Source organism: Lagopus leucura, unplaced genomic scaffold (assembly GCF_019238085.1).
Source record: "Lagopus leucura isolate 7727_CA_CO unplaced genomic scaffold, USGS_WTPT01 Super-Scaffold_100036, whole genome shotgun sequence".
In the NCBI taxonomy this organism is placed as follows: Eukaryota; Metazoa; Chordata; class Aves; order Galliformes; family Phasianidae; genus Lagopus; species Lagopus leucura.
This window is the reverse complement of record NW_024962285.1, coordinates 4,361,318-4,374,731: the sequence shown is the minus strand read 5'-3', so window position 1 is coordinate 4,374,731 and position 13,414 is coordinate 4,361,318.

The window sequence follows — 13,414 nt, the reverse complement described above, 5'->3', positions numbered from 1 at the left end:
AGGTTAACCTGCTGAGCGAGCTTCTTGGTGTTGTCTGCACACCGTTGGGATTGCCGAGGGTGTGGGACTACATCTGGCCTGCCTGCCTGACTGCATGTGCGGGTTTGTGGGCGTCAAACAAGGGATCTTACTCACTGATTGCAGGCCTGAAATCAACCCAGTGACAGCATGGATGGCACGCATCGGGGAGTGGTACTGCATAAGGCAGTGTTTCACTAGCAAGGAACGTATTAGCATATACTGTGCTTTGCTTTGGGACTGCAAGAGCTGAAAAATGGTGCTGTTCTAGGCAGAGCCTTCCGGTGGCAAGAGGACGCAAGAGACAACACTGCTAAGCACACAGAAAAACTGGGAGCCCATCCGTGTTGCTGGACTGTGATCGAGTCCAAAAGTCTGCAAGCCCTGGTTAATACTAAAAGTCAAATCATGCTCACTGTCCCTCCTCACTGCATGTAGGTGGTTTAGGGGGAGCTGCCAAGAAGCGAAACCCTTGCATGGGTTGCTGGTCACACCAGGAGTGTCAGCACTGCTGTCTCCCTGGCGTGGGGCGCTTCCTACCCGCTCACAGCCCAGAGCTTGGCTGCCAGCACAAGGGCTTGTGAAATCTGCTGCAGTCAGCCTCTCTTGGATGGACTTGTTCCTTGCTGTTTGTTTAGGCTTGGTGTACAATTTGCTGGATGAGCCATGGAAAACAGCAGAGTGTGAGAAACTGCCTGCCTTTGCCAAGGAAAGCTGTTCTTTGCTGTTTGTGTCCCCTGAGTACTTAAGAAAGTAATCCAGTAACACAAAGTCGAAGAAATACTGAACGAGGCACAGAGTGTTTGCCATGCTGTTGTTTCCTCTCAGTGATCCCAGCTCCTTTGTCCGACTGCTGTTACAGAGGTGTGGGGATTAGTGTGGGGAAGAATCGGTGTAGCATGCCAGGCGTATCTCTTTGCAGTTACAGGTATGTAGAAGTCTGCTGAAGGTTGTTTTGAGAACAACTCTGATCCAGTTGGTAGCAAAGCAAAGCCAGCTGTTTGCTTTAGCCAGGCTGAATTACATGAAGCTGCAAAATCCAAAGATGGCAGCTATTTTTGTGCTGGCAGCACATGGGAGTCTGACTCAACTGTGTAGGTGAATTCATCTGAATGGCTGATTATTTCCTGCCCTCCCCCTCGTGTGTTCCTGCCATGTGGCAGAGAAAGCCAGGCAGACAGCTTACCTAACCCACAACTTCTGCGTGCTCAGGCTGACGTTCTTCTAAGAGGTGAAGCAGCACAAGGAGACGATCAGACCAGGTGGATGGTGGTGGTGTGTACACCACCTGGCCCTCCTTCCTTGACAGCAGAAGGAGGGGATGGACACCCCAGCTAAACCTTTCTGTGGAGCAAGTCAGAGCTCTCAGTAACTTCAGCTGAGGAGGGGGTTTTCCCGTGTGCCTCAGGCTGCGCATGCACGTTGGAAGCAGATTTTGGCTTTGTGGCTAGACACAACTGCAGCCAGCCTGATCTGGAGCTGGCAGCAGAACTGCCCGAAGAGACATCTGTCCAGACCTCCAGGGGTCCTTGCAGCCAGCACACACAGGGTTCCAGCTTTTGCGGTGTGTTACATGAGAAAGGGGAAGATTTTGAATTTACTGTATGACTTGAGAAACAGATGTGAAGAGAGCTAAGCAGTCTTTGTGCAAATGATTCCCAGTGAAACTGGAAGTTAAAGCCAGACCTCATCAGAATGGCTCATTTAAGTGAGGGCTGAGCGCATTATTTGGAATCAGAATCATTTTGGGAAGAGCTTTAGCTCTTCTCCCAGCTGAAGGTTGGTAAAGATAATAATGCGTAGGTCTCTTCTGATTCAAAAGCAGCTGGTTTTCTGCAGCAAGTAAGGGTTTGCTCGTGGTTAATCTGTAAGCCGTGGCTTTGACAAATGCGGGGTAGCTTGGAAGTTGTGTAAGCAGAGGGGTTGGATGGTGTCACCATGCTGTTACACCCCTGCGCAGGTCCTGCTGCATCCCTCCTGCTCTCCTCCCAGAGCAGTTTGAGGACCGAGCCTTACGCTGGCCACCGGTCTGTGATGGCTGGTGAGTAGGGCAAGGAGCCTGCAGTGGCACAGTGACCCACATCTCTCTGCATCTGAGGACTTGGCCTTCCCAGCAGCCCGATGCCTGGCTTGTGAGCACCTGCCTCGCAAGCCGCAGGGCTTTGCTTCCCGTGGTCATGAGCATCAGGAGGCCACATAAACTTACTGTGACAGTAACGTCCTTTTTCTGCTTTCCAGGTTATGTTCTCGTGGGGAGTTTGCCTTTCTCAGCTTCCAGGCCACAAGGCCGGAAATGAGTCCTTCCATCAAAGCACAGTTACTGCAGTCTGAAAATAAGATGCACCTCTCCAAGGCCAGCATGGTGAGAGGAGCTGTGCAGGAGAATTAGGCTGTGTCTTTTCTGTCTCTCTGCTCTTGAGACTATTTTTAGTAAGTCCTGAAAAAGAAACTCCCGACTGCTGCATCTTTCAGGGAGAGACATGTGTCTTGAAATCGGCAAGCAGTTTTAAGGGCTCCTTACATTTGTGCAAGAATGAGCTTATTGCTGGCACGGCAAACTGCGTGCTGGGCCACGTGAGGAGGTGCGTGGCCAGCAGATGGAGGGAAGTCATCGTCTCCTCTGCTGGGCACTGGGGTGGCAAATGGGAAGGTTGGGGAGGGCAGCTGCAGGACAGGAAGGGCAGTGGGCAGCCTGGCCAGGGGGGCTCAAGGCTGTCCTAGAACTCCTGAGGGGGCAGCGGCCAATGGCTAAACACTTGTGGTACCCCAGCCCATAGCACAGGGACAGCAGGGCAGCAGCACAGCACTGGCAGGCTCAGGCTTTGGTGGGCAGCCCTGGGATGAGGTATTGGGGGGACAGAGATGATCTCGGTTCCACAGGGAGCGCTTCAGCCACAGCCATGCCAAGCCACGGCTGGTCTGGAGCTGAGGGAACCTCCGCTGGCGCCGATGGGATGCTGGGTCACATTCTGGCTTTATCTGAACCTTGGTGACATGGCAAGGAGGATTTATAATCCAGGCCCATCAGAGCCAATAAAATGTAGCTTGGACTAATTAGGCAGTAGGGCTCAGGAACTCCATTCCAGTTGCCTGGCCTCTGTTTTGACCCCTCTTTTCTTTGAAGTTCATGGAAAAGAGGGGAAAGGAAATGAGAGCAGAGGCCCTGCTTTTCCTGTAAAATGCCTCATTCCTTATAAAATTGTTTGACAGAAATCTCTTTCAGCTGGACAAGCTGAATGCTTTAGTACATGCCTGCAGTCATTTTCCTCCTTTGTCTCATTCCTCTGCCCGCTCAGTCGCTGCTCTGCATCAATAAAACCATGTGTGTGCAGGCAGAAATGGGACTTTAAGAGGCAGCAGAGAAAATCTCTGAAAGAGCATTAGGGGACTCCGAGTTGCAGCAGCAGTATTAATTCCTGAGCTGGCTGGGAAGAAGATGATGTCAAGTCCTTGCTCCACAGTGCTGTGCAGAGCAAGGAGGCCGATTCCAGCTCTGCTCTGCATTTTCAGACCATTCTTCCAGACAAGCCTGCTGGGACGCATAGCTTCCTGCATTCGCCAAACCATGGAGCAGCCACACCTCCCACATGCCAGCAGGAGAGCAGGCCAGGGTGGTGGAGGAGGCACGTAGCATCTTGGGTCTGTCCCAGACGCTGGGGGAGTTCCAGATGAGCACGGCTGATTGCCTCAGAGGGAGGCAACTGTCCCCCTCTCCCTGTCTCCCACCATGACTCCAGGCTGTGCAAAGACCTAGCTGGAATCCCTGGAGGTCTGTAGTTGAACTCCCTGCTCCCAGGCTGGGTCCAGTCGTGCTGGGCCTCTTCCAGCTGGGTTTTGAGTATCTCCAGGGAAGTAGATCTGCTCTCTCTATGGTGCAATGCCCTCCCGGGTAAGAAATTTCTCACACCCAGCTGGAATTTCTCTTGCTGCAGCATGTGCCTGTTGCCCCAGCACGCCCTCTCCTTCTGCAGCTCTGAGAAGAGACTGCCCTGCTTCTGCTGTACGCACCATTCAGGCAGTGTGTGATCGTGGTGAGGACTTCTGGGCAGTCTCTTGCAGCTCGGAAGGCAAATGGTGTCCTGGGCTCCACCAGCAGAGGGGCAGCCAGCAGGGACAGGGAGGTGATCGTCCCCCTCTGCTCTGCTCTTGTGAGGCCCCATCTGCAGCACTGCGTCCAGGGCTGGAGCCCCCAGTATCAGAGATATCAGGGAACTGTTGGAGAGGGTCCAGAGGAGCCACAAAGATGATCAGGGGCTGCAGCACCTCCACTATGAAGACAGGCTGAGGGAGCTGGGCTTGTTCAGCATGGAGAAGAGAAGGCTGCAGGGTGACCTCATTGCAGCCTGCAGTACCTAAAGGGAGCCTACAGACAGGAGGGGAGTCAGCTCTTGGAAAGGGGAGATGACAGCAGGACAAGGGGAAATGGTTTGAAGTGGAGGGAGGGCAGATGGAGGTTGGATATCAGAGGGAAGTTGTGTGCTGTGAGAGCGGTGAGGTGCTGGAACAGCTGCCCAGAGAGGCTGTGATGCCCCGTCCATCCCTGGAGGTGTTGGAGGCCAGGTTGGATGGGGCCCTGGGCAGCCTGGGCTGCTGTGAAATGGGGAGGTTGGTGGCCCTGCCTGTGGCAGGGGGTTGGAGATTCGTGATCCTTCCAACCCTGGCCATTCTGTGATTCTGTGATAGTTTTCTCTTTATACACCCTGCACTGCAGTATCTTCTGCCCCAGGGACAAACCTTTGCTTTTGTCTCTGCTGAGTTGCATGAGGTTGCATCTGGTCTGTTCCTCTAAGCTGCTGAGATCAGGCTGAGTGGTGGTCTGCTCTCCCAGAATGCAGCAGCTGCTCTTGCAGTAAGACATCTGCAGGGTCAGGTTGGAACCCAGCCTTCCAGTGGGCACTGGGGTGTCCCAAGAGCTGCCCTGCATCTCCCCCACACCTGCTGGGAACTCCTGGAGAGCTGCGGGAACTGCTGGTTCCCTGGAAGGCAGCTCACAGCATGTGTTCAGAGCTGGAGCCACTCTTACTTCTCCTTTGGGGAGGTGAAAGCACAGCCCACATGTGGTCAGAGATTTTGTGCAGTTACGTTAGTGCTAGACCACCTGCAGTCCTTGAAGCGAGGGTTTCACATCCCCTTTCAGATGAAGTCGAGGTTGTTGAGATGAGGCCCAAAACCTGCCATAGTAAGGTGCTGGATCAGGTGAACACTGGGTGTGGGCACCTCCGTCATGCGCAGCGCCTCTGTGTGCCTGGGAAATCTGGTCACTGCAGTGCTGGTGCAGGCTGCTGCTCCCAAAGACCCAGGCTTGCCTTCACGTGGGAAATGTTTCCTTGTGAAAAAAGCACCTGCAGAAGTTGTGCATGCAATTGTTCACCAGTGTGGGGCACTGGGATGCACAGAGCCAGCAGAGCCTCAGGAACCCCTGTTCAGTTTCTGTGGAGATGCCCACTATGCGCCTTCACTTCATGGTCCCTGATTCGATTTGTGGCATACTGATGGCCAGGCATTTATTATGGCACACGCAGAGCAGAGGAGACCACGTAAAAGCTGGGCATGGCATGATAGAGGTGGACAGTCACATCTCCTTGTGACGTGTTTGGAGGGGAAGTCTGCCTCACAGCTGTTTCCAGAGCTGAACCTTGCGGCCGGTTGGGGTGACTTTCCCATGTGATTCATGATAAAGATACTTCAAGGTTAGAAGCAAAATTGGCAATCAGGCTGATGGAGCTTTTATTCCCAGAGTTTGATCTGATACTTGTGTTTCACTTTTAAGGGCTGTGTGCAGGGCAGGTGAATTCCTGCGTACCTAGAGCTAACATCAGTGCTGTCCAGTGATGTTAAGTTGGGTTGATTATTTGCAGGCTGTGCCTTGTGTCCCTGTCACGATCCTGGGCTGGGCTCTGGATGCCTTTACAAATGAAGCAAGGTGTGATAATGAGTGGCTGAGGAGGGGCAGGTGACAGGAGGCAGAGCTGTGCCTGGCTAGCTGGCAGCCTTCCTCCTGTTACAGTATGTGGCTGGGACTCTCCCCTTGCTGTTCCTTTAGCCAGGGACTGTGCCAGGGCTGGGAAGCTCAGACCTTCCTGATAAAGGGAGAAAAGCCAGGAGGATATTCAGAAAAAGTAAAGCTGCCTCTGAGCCATCTCCTTGCCTTGCAGAAGACTCCTAAGCCAAGCCCTGATTGCCACAGTCAGGTTCCACCCGTGTTGTCTAAAAAAGGTTTGGCAGGTATTCGCCACAACGTGAGAAGCTGTAGAATTGCTTAGTGACCTGATTTCACAGCTGTGTGCCACAGGCCATGCTTTACACTTCAGAAACATGCTGAAGGATCTCGGAGCAGCCACTGCTGTGTGAGGCCAGCTCACTTCACTCACACAGTCTGAGCCCATAGTGATGTGCTGGGTCTCATAGGACACAGCGGAGCCCTCAAAGGTCTGCAGAGCCGCCTTTCAGCAGATCTCTCCCCAGCGGTAAGCAGGAGGAGCTGGCTGTGGCTCTGTACAGCTGTGTCTGGAAACACCCCCCAGGATGGAGACCTCCTCTCTCCCTGCTGCACTCTCCTGGGGAAGGCTGCCATGATAAGCCTTCTAGGGCTGCACTTTGAAGCTGCTGCTCCCTGTTACATCAGCTGGCACAACCAGAAAATGCTTTGCCACTGGCAGAGGCCTATCCAACTGATGCTAAATCCCCTGCCATTTGTCCCCCTCCCCAGAGGAACCCGGTGCAGACCCTCCATGTCTCCTCATGGGGTTCTTCCTGCCCTGGTAGATGTTTGCCTGCTCCTCTCCCATTTCCCCATGTCCCTCTTGAACTGCAGAGCCACAGACCAGATTTCAGGTGCTTTCGTGCTCTGGCCTCTGATGTGCTGTCACCTTTAGCATCTCTGGGTGATGATCACCAATGGTCATGCAAGGTCCTGGGGCTCACTGAAAGCATCCTCTTGCCAGATGTGTTGGAGCAGGTGACATATTTCTCATAACGTGGCAATGAGGCATGCCTACACAACCTGCCCCTGCAGAGGATGCCCCCAGAACACTGCACAGGAGCACTGGGTGGAGGCCTGCTATTTGCCCTGCAAAGAAGGAAACCTTGCTGCAGACCTCGGAGGCTGTTAACATCATCCTTGGTGTGAGCAGAGTTTGGAGACGGGCACCTCCAGAGGTCCCTTTCCACCTGAGTTTTCCTGTGATTCAACAGGTTTTCTTGGCTTTTGTTCTCAATTCTCTAAGTAAGGATTTGCTGAGAAGAAATCTCAGAGGTTGACCAAAGCCTGAGAGCTGTCACAACAACAGATCTGCTCCTGGGCCGTGCAGTCAGGGCCCTTGCTGTGCCAACAGGCTCCAAGTCTCCCCCAGCACCAGGGGCTCAGCTGCCCATGCTTGAGGCCAACCCCCATGCGGTGCAGCTGCGATATGAGGTCAGGCTGGTGCGACAGTGGCCAAGGTGTGAGAAAGTGTTCCGTCTCCTTCTCTTTGGCCTAAAGATCTCTGGATTTACAGAGGGCAGGATGCGATGTTCTCCTTGGTACCTGGGACATAAGAGTCTTTCCTGGAGGAGGACTGTTGCTCCAGTGCTCTGCCCTGGCCAGGAGAGAGAAGCTGTGCTGGTGGCCGTGTTCTTTATCTGTCCTACAGCTACCAGCCTGCAAGGCCTTGCTCTCCATCAGACTGAGAGAGCAAGTGCTGATGGCATCCCAAGAATTGTCTGGGCAGCTGCCAGATCTTGAACTCTGTGGGCACCTGGGCTCGGTGGCTGAGTCTGGGGTCACAGCTCCATCTCCATCGTCCATAGCCCAGCACAGGGCCTGGAGATGGTCCCCAAAAACCACTGGTGGTTTCCAAGGAACACTTCTCTGACTCCAGTGTGATGCGTGTGCCTAGGAAGGAGAGCACAGGAAGCGTGCAGTGAGGATATTCATCAGTTACAGGCTGACTTCAGGGTGCATGACAGCAAATGTATAAAGAATGACTACAGACCATTTCTCAAAGACTTAGCCTTCTTGCTTTTCAGTTCCTTGCCCAAGCTGCCGGCAGCACTGGTCTCAGGGCAAATGATGCTGTTGCAAGTACGACTTGTCATGAAAATGATTATTTATAAGCATCACAGGGGGCCTAGACGTGAAAATTCTGGCTCCCATCCACTTCTCTACGCTTGATCTGAGTATTTCTGTCTCTCTTGCTTTTAATAAAATCCTTCCTTTGCCAGGGACCTTGGGGTGCACAGTGCAGACAGCCCCGTCTCCTCGCTCCCTCAGGGGACCGCTGCTCCCAGCACTTGTGCACGGCCAGAACTGGGGTGGCACAGGCAGCACAACCTCCTGTCTTCTCAGCTAAGATGGGAGCTTCTTGGCATCACCTCCTCTCTGGCCAGGCTCTGGTGGAGCTGGCGCAGAGCAGAGCAGCTGCAGTGCTGGTGCAGTGGCCATCTGTGCAGTTAAACATCAGCAGGAGTTACTTCTTTCCCTTGAAGGTGGATTGTTACATCTCTGCCCGTTTTGTGTTCTTGTCCCAGCAGTGCTGAAGCTCCAACAGCAGGGGTTAGATATTAGATTTGTTACAGCATTGCAGTGCCGTTATGTCTGGTGTTTTTTCTGTTCCCAGGATGTTGTCTGGAACAGGATAATCACTTACTCATGTGCTACCAGCAGCCACATGGAAGCTGCTCACAGGAGAAGGCGCAGCCTTTGCTAACAAAGGAATTCCGTTCTGTTTTATTTTTCCAACCAGCATTCCCAAAACAAAGTAATTGAATGCCTCCTTTTGTCCTGGCTTTTGTGTTTGCTCTCACAGCAGCCAGAGGCAAAGGGGCACAAAAGATGTGGGATACTGGTCTTAGGATAAGGACCTTGTCCTGAATTTTTCCTGTAGGAACCCCATGAGGAGACATGGAGGGTCTGCACCTGGTTCCTCTGGGGAGGGGAGGAATGGGAAGGGATTTAACATCAGTTGGATTGGCCTCCGCCGGTGGCGAAGCATTTCCTGGTTGTGTCAGCTGATGTAACAGGGAGCAGCAGCCCCTAAGTGCAGCCCTAGAAGTCAGGGCAGCCTTCCCAGGAGAGTGCAGCAGGGAGAGAGGAGGTCTCCATCCAGAAAAGCCAGAAAGGGGAAGATTTCTCTTCTTTGGTCTCATTCGTGTAGTGCACTCACATGACCATAGATGGAATGCTTTGGGGAAGACGTAAGAAGAGGATTTCAGTTTAATCAGGTCCAGGCACAAACTTTGGACCAGCAGCTTAACTAGCAGAGCATCAGCAGCGTCTGAGTCCTCTCTGCTCACAGAGCCAAGAGCTATCCAGGCGTTTGGTGAGATTTTCTTACTCAAGAACCACCTCTACTTTTCTCCTCTTCTCTTCTTCTCTTCTTCTCCAAACAGACCAGTAACCCTCATTAACAGCTGGTCTGATAAATACTTCTGTGCCAAAAGAGAACACGAATGGGTTTGTTTGCAGGGACTTCAGTCACCTGGGAATATGTCAGGAACGCCAACATGAGTGATGACTTACACCAGGCCTCACCACCCACTCCAGCAGCAACGTGAGAATGGAACAGAGCTGAGCCAGGATTCCCAGAAGGAAAAGCCCTGGGCAGAGGCAGGGTGGTGAGGTCAGATGTGTCAGAAACTCCACCGTTTTCAAGGGAAGGGTTTTAGGCAGAGGGCTGGAGGCACATGGCCTGGTGCCACGTCCTTGCTAGCCTTGCTCAAATTAGTTGTTATTTATGCACAGCTATGGTGGGAAGGAAGTTCTGATGAGTCAGGGCGCAGTGGCTGCTCCTGAACTCAGCTGGAGCACAGAGATGTGGCTGGGGAAGTACTGTTGCTGTGCATGGTAGTTTATTGAGTCCAGAGGATGCTGCAGGGTCTGGGCTGTGTCTTTGTCCCCGTGGGGTGGTATGGGGCTCCTGTGGGTATAGAGGGGCAGAGGAAAGCTCCTGCCAGAGTGGAAACAGTGATAAGGGAGAGCAAAAGGGAGGGAAGTATGGGAGGTGCTGCCATGGATATGGTAGGCTGACCACCCTCTGCTGCATGGTGATATCAGACCAACATGGGACATGCTAACGTGTGCCACCAGTGAAGGGCCAGCCCTGCTGGGGCCAGAGTGCTCGTCACTGACTCTGTCCTGGAAACAGGACATGAAAGGGCCTCTGCCATCTCCACTGTTTTCAGGCAGGAGTGATATGAAGGTGGGATGAGCTCTGGTTCATGCTGCTGCATCACTTTCCCTCTTCTTTCACCCATGGGAGTGAAACTTTATGGCCTTTCCTCTCCCTCTCCACCCTGACCTTTGCAGGTCATTTGACAAACAGGTCAGAAGCAACCAAGACCACATCAATCTGCCGTTAACCACCCACTCCACAGATGCTGAGGCTGTAAAGCTGGGTGACCCTGTGAGCTGGGCTGATGTAGCCAGCACGAGCCGCTTCTCTTTCTTGGCCACGTCCTCCTAGAGGGAGCCATCTCTCGTCTGCCATCAGCTGTTGCCTGCCATTTGTCTCCCTGGGGAAGACCACCAGGCTAAACCAAGGTCCTGTGAGGTCCTCTGTCGGGTAGGTTTGCGCATGTTGGATGTGCCCTGCCTCTCAGGGAAGCGACACAAGTGACGCACTGCCTGCGCACACACTACCTTTATTCAATGCTATCCTTCAGTAGGAGGCATGACTCAGCTGTGCAAATCACTGTCCCGAACACTGAGGATGGGGACTTTCCACACAGCAAGCCCTTTTTTGTTCTCTGTGAGACCTAGGCAATCACTGAGGGCACACTGCCAGCAAACTGTAGAAATGCATATATCAGAAAGGAGCTCAGAAGCCCCAGTGCATCCCCTGCTCAACACATCTGACTCCCAGGTAAGACCTGGTTGCTCTGAGGCTCATCCGATTAGGTTTGTAGGACCAACAGGGAGCAGTGAGAATGGGGCTTCCTCACCACCTCGCACAGACAGCAGAACACAGTTGTTCTGTGGGAACAAGCAGTGCCTCCCACCAAGGGGCTCAGTTCAAAGCTGATATTTCCAGGTGTGGCATAGCACAGTTTGCAGAAGTGAACATGTGGCAGTGTGATGTGGTTCCACAGCAACCTGCAGGCTGCGATGCCTGGGGGTGTGCAGACCCCCACCCAGCAGCTTTGCTCTGAGCATGGCACACGGGGGGGGCTGCACTGAGTGTCTGAGAGCAGACAGCCAGTAGCAGAGGGAATTAAATCAGCCCAACATGGGGATCCCTCTTTGCAGAATGGAGGCTGCCTGGGTAAATCCCACCTCTGGGCAGAGTTCCTCTTAGCATCCTCCACGCATTTCTGCACCATCTGCTGACATTTTTGCTACATAATGGCTGGGGCTGTGCAACGCACTATGCCCAGGTTCATAGGGCAGGGAGACCTCCTGGACACGCCACAGCCATGTGAGCTCCGTCTGCCTCTGCATTCAAGGCAGTCTGCAGTTCCACAGACAAGATACGTGTGCAACAGAATATATTTTCTTCTGAGACGGAGCAGATTCACACATTTTGATCCGCACCTAAAGGCTGTCAGAACTGCACCTAATCCCCCGTGTCCTTGCCCCACCTTGTCAGTCACTGTAGGTGAGAAATGACACTACTGGCCGTGGGGAAATCCCCAAGTGCTTCTGTAAGTGCTGTGTAAATACAGTGTGCTGGGAGCAAGCTGCGCTTGAGGCATGAAGCTCTTCTGAGGTCTGGTTCTTCCTCCAGATGTATGGCTGGAGCAGCCTCAGGGACCGCGCACGCACTCCGCGTTGTTCCTTGTGGCACTGCACCCTGCTCATTCCCTGTCCAGCAGTAATGTTCTCAGTTTGCAGAGAAGCGAGACTGATGCGGAGGTGGCCCAAGAGCTGTCCCAGCTTCGGTTCCTCTGCCACAGGATGTTCCTGTGCAGCAATTCACGAGTGCAGGGAGAGTGCAACATCTGCCCCTGGCTCACGCCGGCATCCTTCCAGATTTCAGGCCTGAAACTGCTCAGAAGAGGAATTTCCAAAACAAATGTTGCTATTTGAAGAATGCGGGGGTTGGGGGGTGGGGAAGAAATAATCACAACAGAGATAAGGACCTGACAGCTGAACAGGCTCTGGCTCAGGCTGGTCTGGGACAAGGATCGCCCGGAGCCAGAGCTGAGGGTCCAGCTGGGGAAGCAGCAGCACAGAGGGGCTGCTCTGCTATCTACGTTTGCCCCGGGCTGCTGAGGGTCCCTCTTCCCAGGACCAGTTCTGCTCGGCATCCCTCCAACCAGGTGGCACTGCTGTGATGTCGGTGTTCCCGTGGAATGCACCCTGGCCTGGGGTCGGCTCCCCTCCTCCCAGCCTGAGGGAAGGAGTGGAGCAGCTCGGGGCAGGGAGTTCAGGAAGAACTGGTTTGCAAAAACCAGATGCCTGCACCCAGTTTGGCTGCTCCTTCCCTTGTTTTATGGCAGCTGGGTGTGTGCAGAAGCAAGATCCCTCTGTCTGCAGTGGGTTCCGCTTTTGATGGCATCTGGGCTTGCCTTATCCCCATCAGCTGCAGCACAAAGGGCTCTTGGTGCTGCCCACAGATGCACTTCAGTCTCTGCTCTCTAGGGCTGAGCTCACATCTGGCGTTACTGGCTCCCGGCTGCACTTCTGTCATTTGTTTATTAAAGTTAATTTCATCAGGCTGCAGTGATTTATTCAGGTCTGGAGCCTCCTGTAACAGGGAGCTATTATTTGGTGTGCCACCAGCTCTCTGCCATCTGCAACCTCCACGCAGGTTCCACAACAGCTGCTTTCCAAAAGGTCAGCAAACCACTTTATCAGCACAGTTCCTTGTTTCTTGGTCTTACCAAGCCATCAAGTGATATTAAATCAAAAATATGCAGAGGGAAGCTGATTATGTAACAGGAACACCGTTTCCTTTATTTGATTAAGGCAGTAATCCCATCTTGTTTTGCTCTAAAAGGAGGGAAAACAAGTCTAACAATACCGTGCCTCACCTCTGATTGGAGCAGCATTTCAGCCTCCTTGCTGACGTGGATGCTGGTCTGGTGCTTGGATTAGTGGACAGCTGCTCCCAGGATCATGCTTCCTTTACCTTGGTGCTGGAAACACACTGCCAGCTTCCCTTCTATGAGGAACTGAAAGAGAACCCCAGCGGACAGCAGGGTCCCTGCTGCCCTCTGGACTACCCCAAGAACAGGGGCTTCTTCACCAGAGGCTTTGGCAGGAGCGTGCCGGGTGTTTTGCAGCATTTTCGTGGAAAGGGACAGTGCTGGAAGGGATCTGAAGTTATAGAACGTCTAGGGTGGGAAGGGATCTTAAAGCCCACCCAGTTCCAACCCCTCCTGTGGGCTGGTTGTCCCCCCAGACCAGGCTGCTCAGGGCCCAACCAACCCGGCCTTGAACACCTCCAGGGACGGGGCACCCACATTTCTCTGGGCA